We start from the raw sequence: 15,022 nt of genomic DNA on the forward strand, positions 1-15,022 counted from the left end.
CCAAAAGTACAAGCATAAACTAAAATTACACGTAAATATATTAAATAACTTACAATTAAAATCATGCTGCGTATAAAACTAAAAATAAAAAAAAAATCTAGTGAAATGAGTTTTATCTCTATAGTAGAAGAAAATATTGTTTTAACTAAGATACAGTACGACTTAGATAATATACTAGGTATGTTTAGATACATCAAAAATTAAAAAGAAAAAATTTAGATATGTATTTCATGTACACAGTACGTATGCAGAAGTACCATACGAAATACCATATGCTGGTAAATAGGTACGTCTGTGAGAATATTAGTGTATCTCCATATAGTATTCTCACAACGGCATGTTTGTTGAAGTACCCATGCTTCATAGCATATAATATATCTTTTAGATTTAGATCATCTCCATCACAAGGCATAAGATTATGAAGTCTTTAAAAATTTAACTGTATATTATATTGATTTTATGCTTCATAGCATAAGATTATTATGCTTCTCCATCACAATGCATGAGATTATTATGCTTCATAGCATAAAATCAACCGTATATTATATTGAATTTTAAAATCTTCGTTAGCTATTTTTTAATTTGAAATACAAATATGTTGATGGGAATCTTTCACAACCATTGATAATGTAATGGAGATCATAATGGTGATGATCCACATCATCTTTCATCCCTACTACTACTGCAATTTAACTTTTTTCTTATATTTTTTTCTTATAGTGATAAACCTCTTCCCCAACTAAGCCTTTATACCTTCTTTAATTTATTTTTATGAGTTTCCAATATTTATTGATGTCAACATAATCAACTATTTAATTATTGTGAATGTATTAATATTTATATAGGTTTTAGTTTTTGTTTCCAAATATTTTCAATTTATTTTTTCCCATTTTCCTCAAGGTTCCAATTCCAAGCCAACCAAATAACATACCAAATCAAAAATTTGATCAATCATGATAAGATATACATATACAAGTATGGTATCTTTCTGTGTTAGGTGATAATAGACCTGCCCTAGATGGAGATGACTAGACTTGGACAAAACTAAATCATATACAACTCTTTGGATTATTTATATGGAAGTCAACTCTCTCTCTCACCAAATAAATAAACAACAATAATTCCAGCTATTGTATTGAAGACCTATGTTTAGGTGTTACAATACTAATCATAAAACTACAAATATTCAAATTGTGATAAATAGAGTCAGATCAGAACATGCTTATCAATGATTTTTTAGTGTTTTCTAGGGCATCCCAATACCATTGCATTACGACAGTAATGCAATGCCATGATTTAATCCATGGTATGAATATATGCATGATTGACATTCAAGAGATTGAAGTAAGAGCAAATTATTGAAATCCTACTCCTATTTAATCAAATCTTCAACAAATTACGGAGAACAGAACACTGTAACCAACTATGCAACTACCTGTAAGATTAGTTTGACAAGTCAGGAAAGAAATGCAGAAAGTCATATGGAATCCAATAAAATGGGATCTTTGAAAGGTGGGTAGCTCCTAGCAAAGCTGGAAGTCAGATGGTATCACAATAAATTTTTTGGGTAAGAAGAATATGGAACCCAAATTAAGAAGAAAAATGGACATGGAGATTAAGGAGTACTCAGTAAATGAATTGCGGTGTCCGTTGGATGCAATTGAATGCTTTGAACTGTGCATAGTCAGATCAGATTGTCAACTTCCATAACCTGCATCAATGCACAATGACATTACAAAAAATGAAAGCATCAATCAGGGATATTAGTCAATTAGGTTGTGTTTCAATTTTCTGTTTTACATTTTCATTTTTTGGAAAACACGTATCTGTTATCTGCACAAACAAAAACCAAACTTATTATGATCCAATGAACCATGGGATTAGATAGTTTTCATAGTATCTTCAGAGACATGAGAGTGCAAGAAAAGAGAAATTAACCATATAAATAGGATTTTCAACAAACCCATTTTATTAAACCCATTATTTTCCTCCAAAGCATGGGTAGTACTAATTTTAAGGGTAGTACTAACCTTAAGTGTAGTACAAACAATGAACTCAACGAAGTACAACCATTATCTAAATTACTTAGTTTAATGCATTGGAGTAAAGTTGCAATCCATGAAGCACAAGCACAAACACGTGTTGGGCATGCAATTGCCATCTTAGCTTCCAATAAGCCATGCCATGCCTTGCAAATTTCGAAAATTTATGGGTTCGTTTGGTTTGTATTTCTGAAAAAATTTTGGGAAATTTTTTCTACAAATAAGTTTTTAAAAGTAATCAAACCAAACAAATTTTCCCAAAAAAATTTCTCAAAACTTGTAAACCAAACAAGTTTTCCAAACAAATCTTTCTCTCACACACATCAAATCAATCACTTTTTCCAAAATTCTCTCTCAAAATAATTTTTCAAAACATCTTTTGAAAAAAAGCAAACCAAACAACTTTTCGTACTTTTTATCTTTAAAACACATCTCTCAAACACAAACCAAACATCTGCATATCTGTGTTTTGTCATGTGTCCATACTTCTTAGCTTGTGACAAATTGTGGAAATATTCATTCTCCTAGACTAAGGTCAAGTTTGGCATATTGCAAAAAAGCCAAAAAGCCAAAAAATTACTCAAAAAGTTAAAAAGTTAACACTATTCACAAAAGTCAACAATTATGGCTGCACAACTCCCAATCCGAATTTTTCCCTACAAACCAATTTTTACAATTTTTTATTATATATTTTTTCATAAAAAGTCAAAAAGTTAACCCAAACATCTATATTTTCTTCCTCAATTTTTTTGTTCAAAAAGACAAAAAGTGCACTTATTTAGGATACCCCAAACAACCCCTTAAATGTGTTCAACTAACAAGCCAGAATACTTAATCACATAATGAAAAGAATAACAGACTACATCTAACAGCCCAAGAGTCCTTAAAGCAAGGCTGGTACAACCAACTCTCATGGTAACATATAGTCTTTGGTAGCTATAGACACACAAGCAAATAGATATTTTTAAATCCGCAGCCCTTCTACTTTCCCAGCAGAGAAAAGAAAAGAACTGTTCAATTCCTCTCCTGGCAAGGCCTCTTGCTCAAATGAGTATTCCACAAATTCATCTGGGAAAGCCGCAAATTTCCTTTCTGAAGTTATTGGATTGGTTCTTCCAATGTTGCTTGAAATACTCATCTGGGCAAGATGCTTTGCATGGGAGGCTTGCATACATCCACTGCATCATCTTGAAGGGTCTTCTATAGACATAGAGGTACGTGAAGCCATTGCTACTTTTAGTACAATAACATTCTAAATAGTCCTATTGGTGCCCAATCCATAACATCATTAGATAGCACATTCATGCACACACAAATATTCATCATCTGGTCACAAAAATACATTTTCTTACAGAGTTTTTTCTTTTTTTTTGGACAATCGGTAGGAGGGAACAGGGGAAAGTTACATAGCGCAACGGTAAGACTTAACCCAGACATCATGCCTAATAAGTGAGTATTGCATCCACTACGCCAATCCCTTGGTCTTTCGTACAGCTCAATAGTAGAAAATATTAGTAAATTGCATTACAATAAACCATCATTTATTCAGTGAATAATGGCAAGCAATTTCCATATTAAAATCTTATTTATTTATTTATTTGATCGGAAAACCTAAGAATCTTAATATCCAGGACAAAAGATTATGGATTGGTTCTTTCTGAGGTCCAAAACTTCTTTCCATTGGTCCTCTATCTGGATTTAAAGGTTAGCTTCTCATTAATCTTTAAATTCAAGTAATCAACCCGTACATGATTGTAAATTTTAGGGTGTAAAGAAATCAGCAGGGAACAAATACAAGAGCAGAGAAGAACTTGGAACTGGTCAGAGACTAGAAATAGCAAACAAAATGCATACGTAGAGACAAGTCCTCAGATGGTTGTTCACGTAGAGACGGAAGACAATGCCAAAAAAATCATAAGTAGTCTTACAAGGTCAAAAATCATAAGTTTTAGGTAGCCTTATAAGTTCAAAATAATAAAGTAAAAGCAAGTAAACGGGCAGTGTCAGTGCAAGAGGTTCCCACCACTGCTGGGTGGTCATGTGCTGATGTTAAAGAATACTGTCCCCGATGCTCACACATTCTTGCCAGAGTCAATAACCATTTGATGTTTTAGGTCAAAGCAGCGTTGTTATGTGTCAATGATATACTTCTCCCATAATTCTTCTTCTTTGGTGAAGAAGGAAAGACGGAGGAAGAGCATAGGTAAAGAATCAATTCAGTGTCAACACTGGATGTAAATTTATATATTATATATATTGACACCAACAATTCCTGTTTCCAAACATGACGAATGGTGGGTCACTACTGACTAGTGATAAGACAGTTTGATTTTCGAGTCTTCAACACAGTCAGCAGAGCTATTTGTGGCAAGTAAAAATAGTTTTGGGAGAGCTTACAGTTCATTGTACAAACCCCCCCCCCCCCCCCCCCCAAAAAAAAAAAAAAAGATGGGAGAAACAAAAAAAGAAAAGAAAACAGATCTTACAGAACCCGAGTGTTAAACTAACAGAAATTCCAACCAATTATTTACTTTAGGCACTAGGCCAGCAGCTGGAAGTGAAAGTTTGGTGAAATATATAAATATCAAAAATAAAATGTACTACATCAATCCAGGAAATGAGCTTGATAGATAGCTTTAAAATTTTGGAACTCGTATGTCTCCGATAAAACATTATTTTACGCTCTACTTCAGCAGCAAGGGGTGAAAGCGTTATATATAACAAATATAACAAAGAACAAAACTGTACTGCATCAACAAAAGACTCCTGAGCTTGACAGACAAGCTTCCAAAGTTGTTCTACATATCTACAGAAACAGACTCCTTTTTTTGACAGCATAAATACAACTGAGCTACAGGTTTTGTAGATTTATTTAATTTATTTTGACTTGGCATCTGATCCAATTTTTAGGATTATCTTTATTCTTGAGAAGTCTCTTCCAAAATTAGGACTCTAGGACAATATGAAATCAAACATTGCTTCAAGGAAATAGTATTAGGGACTCAGAAGGCTAGCAGATTGAGCATTTTGTTTAATAATTTCATTCGTCAAATTTCTGTCAACATCTCACAATTAAGCGGGTTCCAATTTATTTATTTAGTTTAAGGTTCACAAGAATTGGCTATGAAAAAACTTGGTTATCATCAGTTTCTTCAGCTGAAAAGGATGGTTGTGCTTGAGATAAAACCCGAGTTTATTCATACAAACCTGCTTTTGGAGTCTCCCCTCAATTCTTTCGTAGTCTATGGACTATGCTTGTGTCCGACAATATGAATTAGTGAAGCACCCAAAAAAAGAAAAAGAAAAAAATGATCAGCCGCCCGATGTTGGTTACAGTTTTCACTAACCTCTGCAATTTCTATCTTATCATAGGGGGGTGTGCTCATTCCCAATTTTATTCCTCTTAGCAATGACAAGAAATAATTTAGATACTCATTTTGGCTGTTCTCACTTAGTGATAACCTTCACTGTTATGCAATTATATTTACTTTATATTGAAAAAACAAATTGATTGTGTTGAATTATCAATGTGATAATTCAAATTAACAATGAATTTGAGCAGCAGCATTACAAAAATATGGCAGGTTTGGATGCTTTTATATGTACGTCACACAGAAGTGTAAATGCACAAACTTATATCAATCAAAAAAGGCTCTGGGTAATTAACTCAAACATACATTCTTCAACAATCAAAAAGAAAATCATAACCCCCCCCCCCCCCCCCCCCCCCCCCCCCCCCCCTCAAAAAAAAAAAAGGGGGTATATGCAGTGTTCTTGAAAAAGCCTCAGAGGGACACAACCCATCAACGAAATCAACTATTCCGATGATTAATCCGGAATTTTTCCCAAATAGTCAGCAAAATACCAACATAGCTAAATCATAAAAAACATTAAATTTAAAATAAATTTGAAGCAAATTAAGTTTTTTATTTATTTTTTTTTTAATGAGTCTTCACTGATGAGAGAAGATTAATCACAATAAATATATATAAGCAGCAAACCCCAGTAAAGATTTATATTACCTCTGCAAATGGGCAATGCTTGATAGTTAGTTGAGATCATCAATCTGCAATTTTTAAGTTGAAAATATGACTCCAAGTATAAAAACCCATCTCATAATTTAATCACAAGTTAAATTTACTCAATATTGTATTAATCAAACAATGTTTTCACATATATATATATATATACACACACACACTAAAACTATTACATTAATTGATCAATACAAATTAAAACCCAAAACAAATAGAGCATAAAGAGAAAGAACCTTGCGAGTTTGGCAGTCAGTGCCGTGTGAGAAATTTCAATACTTTCAAACACACAAACACAGACTCGATCGTCGATAAACGATTCGTAACACGCCGTTTGGATTGAAGGGTGAGAAAAATAAAAGAAATGGCCCTTTTTTTTTTACTATGAATGAGAGAAAAAGCAAAGCATCGATTTGTGTTTTCATTAAATTAATTTTTATTTTTTAAAAAATCAAATATGGTAATAATTTTGATATTATTATTAAACGAATTTATTAAATTAAGAAATTTAAAATTTAAAATATTTAATATATTAAATATATCAATTATATATTAAAATCTTAACAATTACCAATTATATAATAATCATCTAAATATATAATAAAAATTAATTTGATAAAAAATAAGGATATTTACACGCAAGTTCTAATTTATTAACTTATACTCCATTAATCCCATTAAATTTTTAATAATCATAATTATTTTTAAGTAATGATTATTCATCATTTCTGATTATCTATAAAGGAATATGATGATTTGACATTTATTTTGATTTCAAAACTTTAAAACATCAACTTTCAAATTGAAAAAAAAAAAAAAAAAATTATGTGCAAAAAAAAAAATTAAAGTTTTTTTTGAAAAAAATTGAAAATACTAAATTATTTTTTTGTACAAAATTGAAAATTTTGTATCTATAAAGGAGCATGATAATGAAACATTAATGTGTAAAATTGAAAAAATAAATATATTCTCAGTTTTAAAATTATAAAAAAAAAATTGATTATTTGCTCGGTTTTATTGGATAGTTGAATCAAATCAATAAGTAAAAAGGTCAAAATATTTAATCTCATGTTTTTTTTTTATCAGTTAGTGAAACATTTATCTGAAACATTATTATACAAATTTGATAATATTCTTAATTTTAAAAATTAAGAAAAACTGATAATATTATCAGTTTTACTAAATAGGACTTATTGGTTCAAAAAATTTTAGATAAGACCTAAGCTACCATGACATTTGTAAATAGGAATTTTAGATAATTAACTCAAAAAATTATCAGTTTTACATAATTTTATTTTTGGTGGGTAAAAATAATTTTTAAAAATTTAAAAATATTTTTTGATATTTATTTTTATCAAATTAGTTTATATTTTATCAAATTAACAATTTTGTCCTTCGAATTAAGTAATGATATTTTTAATTATCCTTATTTGGAACAAAATTCAAAATTCAAGATCAAATGTGTCATAATTGAAAAGTTAGAGACCAAAGTAACATGAGTCCCAAACTATAAGGACCGTTAGTGTAATTTGCCTTTTAAAATAAGTTTTTAATTTTGAATTATATTTAAAAAATAAAATTTTTAAATAAATTTTGGAAAAGACAAATTTTGTTTAGTTATAAGTTTTAAAAAAAGTTTTGAAACTAATTTTTTTATTTAATATTTTTATAAAAATATTTATTCATTTATTTTTAATTTTCAAACAAAATAATTTTTTTTATTTTTTAAAATTACTTAAAAAAATTTCCACAAAAGTTATTTTAAAAACAAATAAATATTTTTTTTTATTTTTTAAAAATATTTTAAATATTTAGTAATTTAAAAAATTAAAATATTTTCATTCATAATAATATTATTTAATTTATTTTTTTTATTTTAAATATTTCCAAATATTGTTTTAAATTTATTTAATATATTTTTATTTTTTTAAATATTTAATTTCTTTTTTTATTTTAATTTTAAAAAAATTGGACCGCTCATATACATCTAAATCATAACAAATTATTTAATCAATATTTAAAAAAATAATAAAATATTTTTTTCAAAAAAATAATTTTTTTTACAAAAATAAAAAAAAATGTTTTTTTTGAAAAACAATTAAAAAAATAAAAAATATTTTAAAAGAACAAAATAATTTTTTTATTTTTAAATATAATTTTGAAAACTTGTTTGGGTATAAGTTTTTTTAAATATGTTTTTGAAAAAGAATTTTAAAATTTTGTTTGATTATGAATTTTAAAAAGGATTTAAATTTTTTTTTTAAAAAATTTCCACAAAAGTTATTTTAAAAACAAATAAATATTTTTTTTATTTTTTAAAAATATTTTAAATATTTAGTAATTTAAAAAATTAAAATATTTTCATTCATAATAATATTATTTAATTTATTTTTTTTATTTTAAATATTTCCAAATATTGTTTTAAATTTATTTAATATATTTTTATTTTTTTAAATATTTAATTTCTTTTTTTATTTTAATTTTAAAAAAATTGGACCGCTCATATACATCTAAATCATAACAAATTATTTAATCAATATTTAAAAAAATAATAAAATATTTTTTTCAAAAAAATAATTTTTTTTACAAAAATAAAAAAAATGTTTTTTTTGAAAAACAATTAAAAAAATAAAAAATATTTTAAAAGAACAAAATAATTTTTTTATTTTTAAATATAATTTTGAAAACTTGTTTGGGTATAAGTTTTTTTAAATATGTTTTTGAAAAAGAATTTTAAAATTTTGTTTGATTATGAATTTTAAAAAGGATTTAAATTTTTTTTTGTTCCAAATCATGTTTTGAAAAGAGAACCAAACACTACCAAACCTTATTGGGAGGGAGATTTGTGCGTGGATATGATTTACACGAAATGGGCTATTCAATGGTAGAGACGGATATAATTGAGATTTTTTTATCTTCTTTTATATTCTAAGCTGCAATTTTGATATTATAAATATTTTATAACTATTCAATTTTTTTCACAAAATCTTACCATTTTTTGTGGGAATTTAAATAAGCTTAGTAAGAGAATTATTTTCTCACAATTTCTCATTCAATTTTTTTTGATGAATGGTGTTTGAGCTAGTTTATACACATCTCGAGTAATTTCGGAAGTTATGCAAAGCATCTACTCCATGTGGATCATGTAAATCTCAAGTAGAATTCGCAGGCGTAGCCTCAAAAAGTTAATAGGATTGGATGTGATGTTTGTGATCTCGGGAAAATAGTTGGATTTTTTTGTGGTTGAATGTGATGTTTGTGAGAGAAAAAGTAAAATGATTATAGAATTGGATGTGATATTTTGTTTGGATGTGTTTTTTTTGATTTTGCAAAAAGTTTGTCTTTTTGTGAAAAAAAAAGAAAAAACCCAAATTCAAGACTTCGCAAACACCATTATTTCTCACTCAACTTATAGACCAAACATGAGAAAAGAGTTTACTTCCTCATCATTTCTTATTATTTTTCACCAAATCATCCCATCCAGACGAAAGAGTGGATAGGTTCAGATGGTGTGAAAATATAAAAATAAATAATATAATATATATATATATATATTTTTGTGTAAAAAATATAGCAATATTATTTTTTCATCCATATAACTAATAAATTATTAATAAAAAAACTAAATAATATCTAAATTAAAATCTCAACAAATTCAATATAATTATATTAAAATTATGAACTTGCTGTATTTTCTATAAACCTTGAGTGAGGTTAATGGAATTTATCCTGTTTATTTTTATTTTAGCTGTAGAGGGCTTCAATGAAATAAATTGGAAAGTGGGTTTATTTCAATATTGGGCCAGCTAGACATTATTTACAGTGGGCCAATTTTTGTTCACTATTACACAGCACAGCCCATTTCATGTACACCATCTTGAACCAAAACAGTGGCTTTTGTTTAATACAAGGCAATCCTACTGTATATACATTAGATGTGCTACTTGGACGGCCCAACCCAAGCCTAATCCAAAAATTTTTTTAATGCTTAAATAATATAATTTTAAATTTAGGAAGAACCGACTAAAAAGTCTTGTTAGAAAGATTGTTGCACACCAACAAGTTTCTTGATTTTTTGATACATCAAAAAAATCCTGTTCACTTCTAATTGTTATCACGAATTTCTATTTTTATTTTTTTTATCATTTTAGCAGCGTTTTTATAAAAAGTGTCACTAATTATTAATTTTTAGCGACAGTTTGAAAAATTCGTCATAAAAAAACATTACTAATTGTCATTTTTTAGTGATAGATTTAGAAAATCATCACTAATTGTAAGTTTAGCGAAAGATTCATAAAATTGTCACAAAAAGTTTTTAAGTCCAACTAGTAAGATTTTTTAATATATACAAACACTTGTGGGACTTAATGGTGTATAGGTTCTTATAACATGACCTGTGAGTAATTAATCCTAAATTTAGTTGAGATTTAGGCTAAAATAAAATAAAATTTAAATGTATTGAATGAGCCCATTATTGGCCCAATGATTTGTAATACTCTTTGTGGTGTGAGATCTCAGATTCAACTCCTATGGAAAGGAGTTTGATACTCTTTGTAAAAGTTGTTTATTTCTCTCCATTGTGGAGGTTGTTGTGATAGTTTATTTTGCCGGTAGGGCTTGGTATATTGGTTGTGTTAAGCTTTGTTGACTTTTTAATTATTATGGGTTAGTAGTCTATTTATGCTGTGTTTGGTTGGAGGATTTGAAAAGGGATTTGGAAAGGGAAATGGAAAAGGTAGGTGAAATGTGAATAAAACATGCCTATATTTCACCTAGTTTTATACATCTTTTCCCTTTCCCTTTTCAAATCCCTATCCAAATTTCCCAACCAAACACAGCATTAATGATATAAATATTTTTCTTACTTGTAATTACTCTCGCATCGATTGATGAAAAAAAAAGGAAAGAAAAAAAAGAGAGAAGAAGAAGAATAATGAGCCCATTATTGAACTTTACCAATTTTCATTTTTTTTGAGTTGATTATTATGAATTTATAAATATTATGAAAATTATACTAAATTAGATATTCAATTATGGTCTCTTTTGACCAAGGCTTATAAGTAGCTTATTTAGATTTTTTTTTTTTAATCCAATAAGTTATAAAGTTGTTTTGTCATTTGTCGTAAAAAGATGACTTATTTTTTGGCTTACTTTAATATAATTTTTTAAAATTTGTAATATATTTTTTTTAATTTTAAAGTCGTCAATGTAGATTGGCTCAAAAATTAAAATAAATTACTAGGAACGAAAATAGGCAAAAAAAAATCCAAAAAAAAAAAAACTTCTAAAAAAATGTTAACAAAAAACTAAAAATATAAAATAAATAAAAATTGAAAAGTTAGAATATAACATGACTTATTTCAACATCGACTTATTTGTTAGTGAGTTATTTTGTACTTATAAGTTGTAACTAAATGAGGTTTTTTTTTTTTTTTTTTTTTTATTTATATTAGTTATAGCATCTTTGATGATGCATCAATTTTTTTATCAAATTTGAGCAAACATTTGAATAAAAGTTTTCATTTGATATCAAATACTCCAACGGATGGTTTTGAAGTTTCATCAAACTACTGGTCGACCGGGCAACAACTGGGTAATGTAATTTTTTCACAATTTTTTGCCTTCAGGTGGTCATTTAGGAGGATGACCAGGAGGACATTCGAGGGGACATCTGGCAATGACAATGAACAGTGATTTGATAAAAGGAACATTGGTCCTTAGTTTGATGAAAGAAAAGTAAAATTCTCAATTTGATACATATTTGATGAAACTATTGAAGTAGAAAAAATAAGTCATTTTTTTTCAAATTCAAACTTGATGAAATATTTGAGTAACCATTGATGATCTTAACTAAATGCATCTCATGCAAGAAAGTAACAACACCTAATTATAGCTATACAACAAGGTCAACAATCACAAAATTAATCTCGTGAAAAAGTTCATGAGGTTATTTTTTAATATAGCAAAAAATTAAAAAATTTCATTAATATGAAATTATTTTCCTTAAATTCAATTGAAATGATATTTTTTCTAAATACATTGAAATAAGAAAAACATCAATAATTAAAATAGTAATCATTCAATTGATACAACTTATTTATGTGGGTCATGGCTAGGATCGTCAAAGATTTGGCAATGTATTTTAGTTCAATTGAGTGACCGCCTAGGCATTGATATTAATGTTGATGTGCAACTTTTCATGGCTACTAGTGGCAAGTGAAACAATCAAAGGCCCTATTCGGTAAGATTTATTTTCAATTTATTTCAGTTTTTAACTTAATTTAAGTTATTTTGATGTGTTTAGTTCAGCTTAATAATACAGTTCATAGCTTTTTGTAAGTCAAAAATCAACTTATTCTTTGAGTAGGGGAGGAGAAGCTTAATTTATAAGTCAAAAATCAGCTTATGTTCACAGTTATAAGCTATAAGCTGTTAGGCTATAAGTTATAATCACTTTCCCACAGTTCTACCAAACTAGGCCAAAATTTTTATTCTAGAAGATTTTTATTTTTATTTTTAAATTTTTAATAAAAAAAAGATTTTTAACTAATAAACTGGCTTATTATTTTTATTATTATTATTTTTTAATCATAACTATACGAAACAAAAGAAATTTTGTCAAACATGCTTGGTACTTTGATAAAGTGAATAAGTGTCTTGCGCATATTTTATAGGTGCATTTGTTGAATACTAGTACAACGTTAAGAAATTGATATAATCTTGCAAATACTCCAACCGCACATTTGAGAAGAAAGATGATTTTGATAGTCTACAAGAAGAAAACAATAGAGTTGCGTAATTGTGGACTTAATAGGGATAGGATTGTTGTGTTCACATGGTTGACAATCACTACAACAAAATGCATGTTTGGCGACTAAAATTGGCGACCAAACCAATTTTAGTCGCCAAAAATACCACATTCATCGACCAAATATCGGCTTCGGTCGGCATTCATTGAAATCTTTTGCCGACTAACGTATTTTCGTCGCCATATAGTATCATTGGCGACCAACTTTCCATTTAGTCGCTGTTGTTACCCACTTAGGCTACCAATATTTTATTTTGTCGCCGTATGGTTTAATTTGGCGACTAAGCATTTTTGTCGCCAAAAAAAGGGTATTTTTGTTATCACTTTTTGACGACCAAATCTGTATTAGTCGTTGTATATTCAGTATTGGCGACGAATATTTGAATTTAGTAGCCAAAAAGTAATCTTTAGCCGACCAATTTCTTGTCGCCAAACATGCATTTTGGCGACAAATTGTCGTTTAGTCGCTAAAAGTTCGAATTTTTTTTTTAGAGGGAAAATAAATAATTTTCGCGCCCAGTACATATATATTGCACACAGTGTTTTGTTCTCTTTTGTCTCCCTCTCACACACCGACATCAACATACCAAACCCGTCCCTACCAAACCCGTCGCTCACCACCTGCGAGCATCACCATCGCAGGCCACCGGCGCTCGCCACCAGCACCACTGCAAATCGGCGATCATCACCATCGCAGGTATGTTTCTGTCGTCTCTCTCCCTCTCTGTCGAGCTGGTTCTATCTGGTTGTCGATGTCTCTCCCATCCCCTTCTCTGACGATTACTTTTAGGGTTTGACATGTTTTTGTCCTTTCATTTTCCATTTATTTCGTACACAAATTTTTAGGGCTTTTCTGACTTCGTGAATGGGTGTGGTTGACATTGCAGATTGTCCATTTTGATTTTGGATTTGGATTCTTTTTGTATTGTTTAAATGTGCCTCCGTTTTGGAGAAATGTTCCAAATCGGTTCGAAATGTGCCTCTGTTTTTTTAACACACTTGTTGATTTTGGATGCTTTTCCTGATTTACTCTTATCATTATAACTGTGCCTCTGTTTTTTGTATCGAAAATGTTCGAAATGTGCCTCTTTTTTTTGTATCGAAAATGTTCGAAATGTGCCTCTTTTTTTTGTATCGAAAATGTTCGAAATGTGCATCTGTTTTTTGAACACTTGTTGATTTTGGATGCTTTTCCTGAGTTAGTCTTATCATTATAAATGTGCCTCTGTTTTTTGTATCAAACATGTTTCAAACGTTCCGATGGTGTGACTCAAATTCGAATTAAGTAAAAGAAATTGTTTTTTTTTTAAAAACCACAAATCGGTTCGATTCAATCCTAATTATTGACAGTTAGGTCCATGACTTTATAGTTATGATTTTTATTTGAATTTTAGTTCCATTTATGTAAATATATTTATAGAAATCGTAGTTCCAAATTACAGAATTTAATCTCATTTTCATAGTTTGGTTGAAAACTTTCAATATTTTCAAGATTCAGTTTCATTCCAAATTTCATAAAACCATAGCTAATTATTCGATGTTAGTTTACTTCAAAACCAAACCAAATTCAACCTTGCTCTCCCCTAACTCGAATCGTAACCACCAAATCAGTTGAGAATAAGCCTGATGATCATAGTATGAGATCATCTATCCCAATTCCTATCCACCAAAACACTTCAGAATAAGCCCCTGACCACTTTATTCAACAGACGAAAGACAAGTGATATACTCCAGCTCCGCATCTCAATGGGTTAGGTAGTTGTTATTTGGAACACCTCAATTCGATATATATTTCTTGGACCTTAAAGAATTGCAAGTTTAACATTATAAACTATTTGCATTCTCCTCTTCAAACAATTAGACACATCCACATTCGTTTGTTTTTGTAGTCTATACTCTTCATGACCCTTAGATTATTGTCTGACTTAAAACTCAGATATTTCAGTACTTCTCTCTACACATTTCAAGAAGAGTAAGACAAAGATAGTTCAAAAAATATGGAACTACCTTTGATGACCGCAACGGAGAAACATATACATTATGAACACATACCCCATCACGGCGTGTTGATGACCAATCAAGAAACACACTACGAAAAACTTGAGGTTTACACTGTCGTCCATTTCTATAGTTGAAAA

General features: G+C 28.8%; 2 long non-coding RNA genes across 2 annotated transcripts; one reads left to right on the top strand and one right to left on the bottom strand.

Annotated features, from left to right (window-relative positions):
• Window positions 1-1,355: 1,355 nt before the first annotated feature.
• On the bottom strand, window positions 1,356-6,504 carry LOC114278277 (uncharacterized). Its single transcript, XR_003634853.2, has 3 exons — window positions 6,313-6,504; window positions 6,065-6,108; window positions 1,356-1,711 (listed from the first exon to the last, which is right to left on the bottom strand). It is a non-coding gene; the product is annotated as an uncharacterized LOC114278277 (long non-coding RNA).
• Window positions 3,061-5,988, top strand: LOC114278279 (uncharacterized). The gene is made up of 2 exons (XR_003634854.2): window positions 3,061-3,256; window positions 3,428-5,988. It is a non-coding gene; the product is annotated as an uncharacterized LOC114278279 (long non-coding RNA).
• Window positions 6,505-15,022: the final 8,518 nt, after the last annotated feature.

Source organism: Camellia sinensis, chromosome 2, assembly GCF_055761805.1.
Source record: "Camellia sinensis isolate YWXY chromosome 2, ASM5576180v1, whole genome shotgun sequence".
Taxonomy (NCBI): domain Eukaryota; kingdom Viridiplantae; phylum Streptophyta; class Magnoliopsida; order Ericales; family Theaceae; genus Camellia; species Camellia sinensis.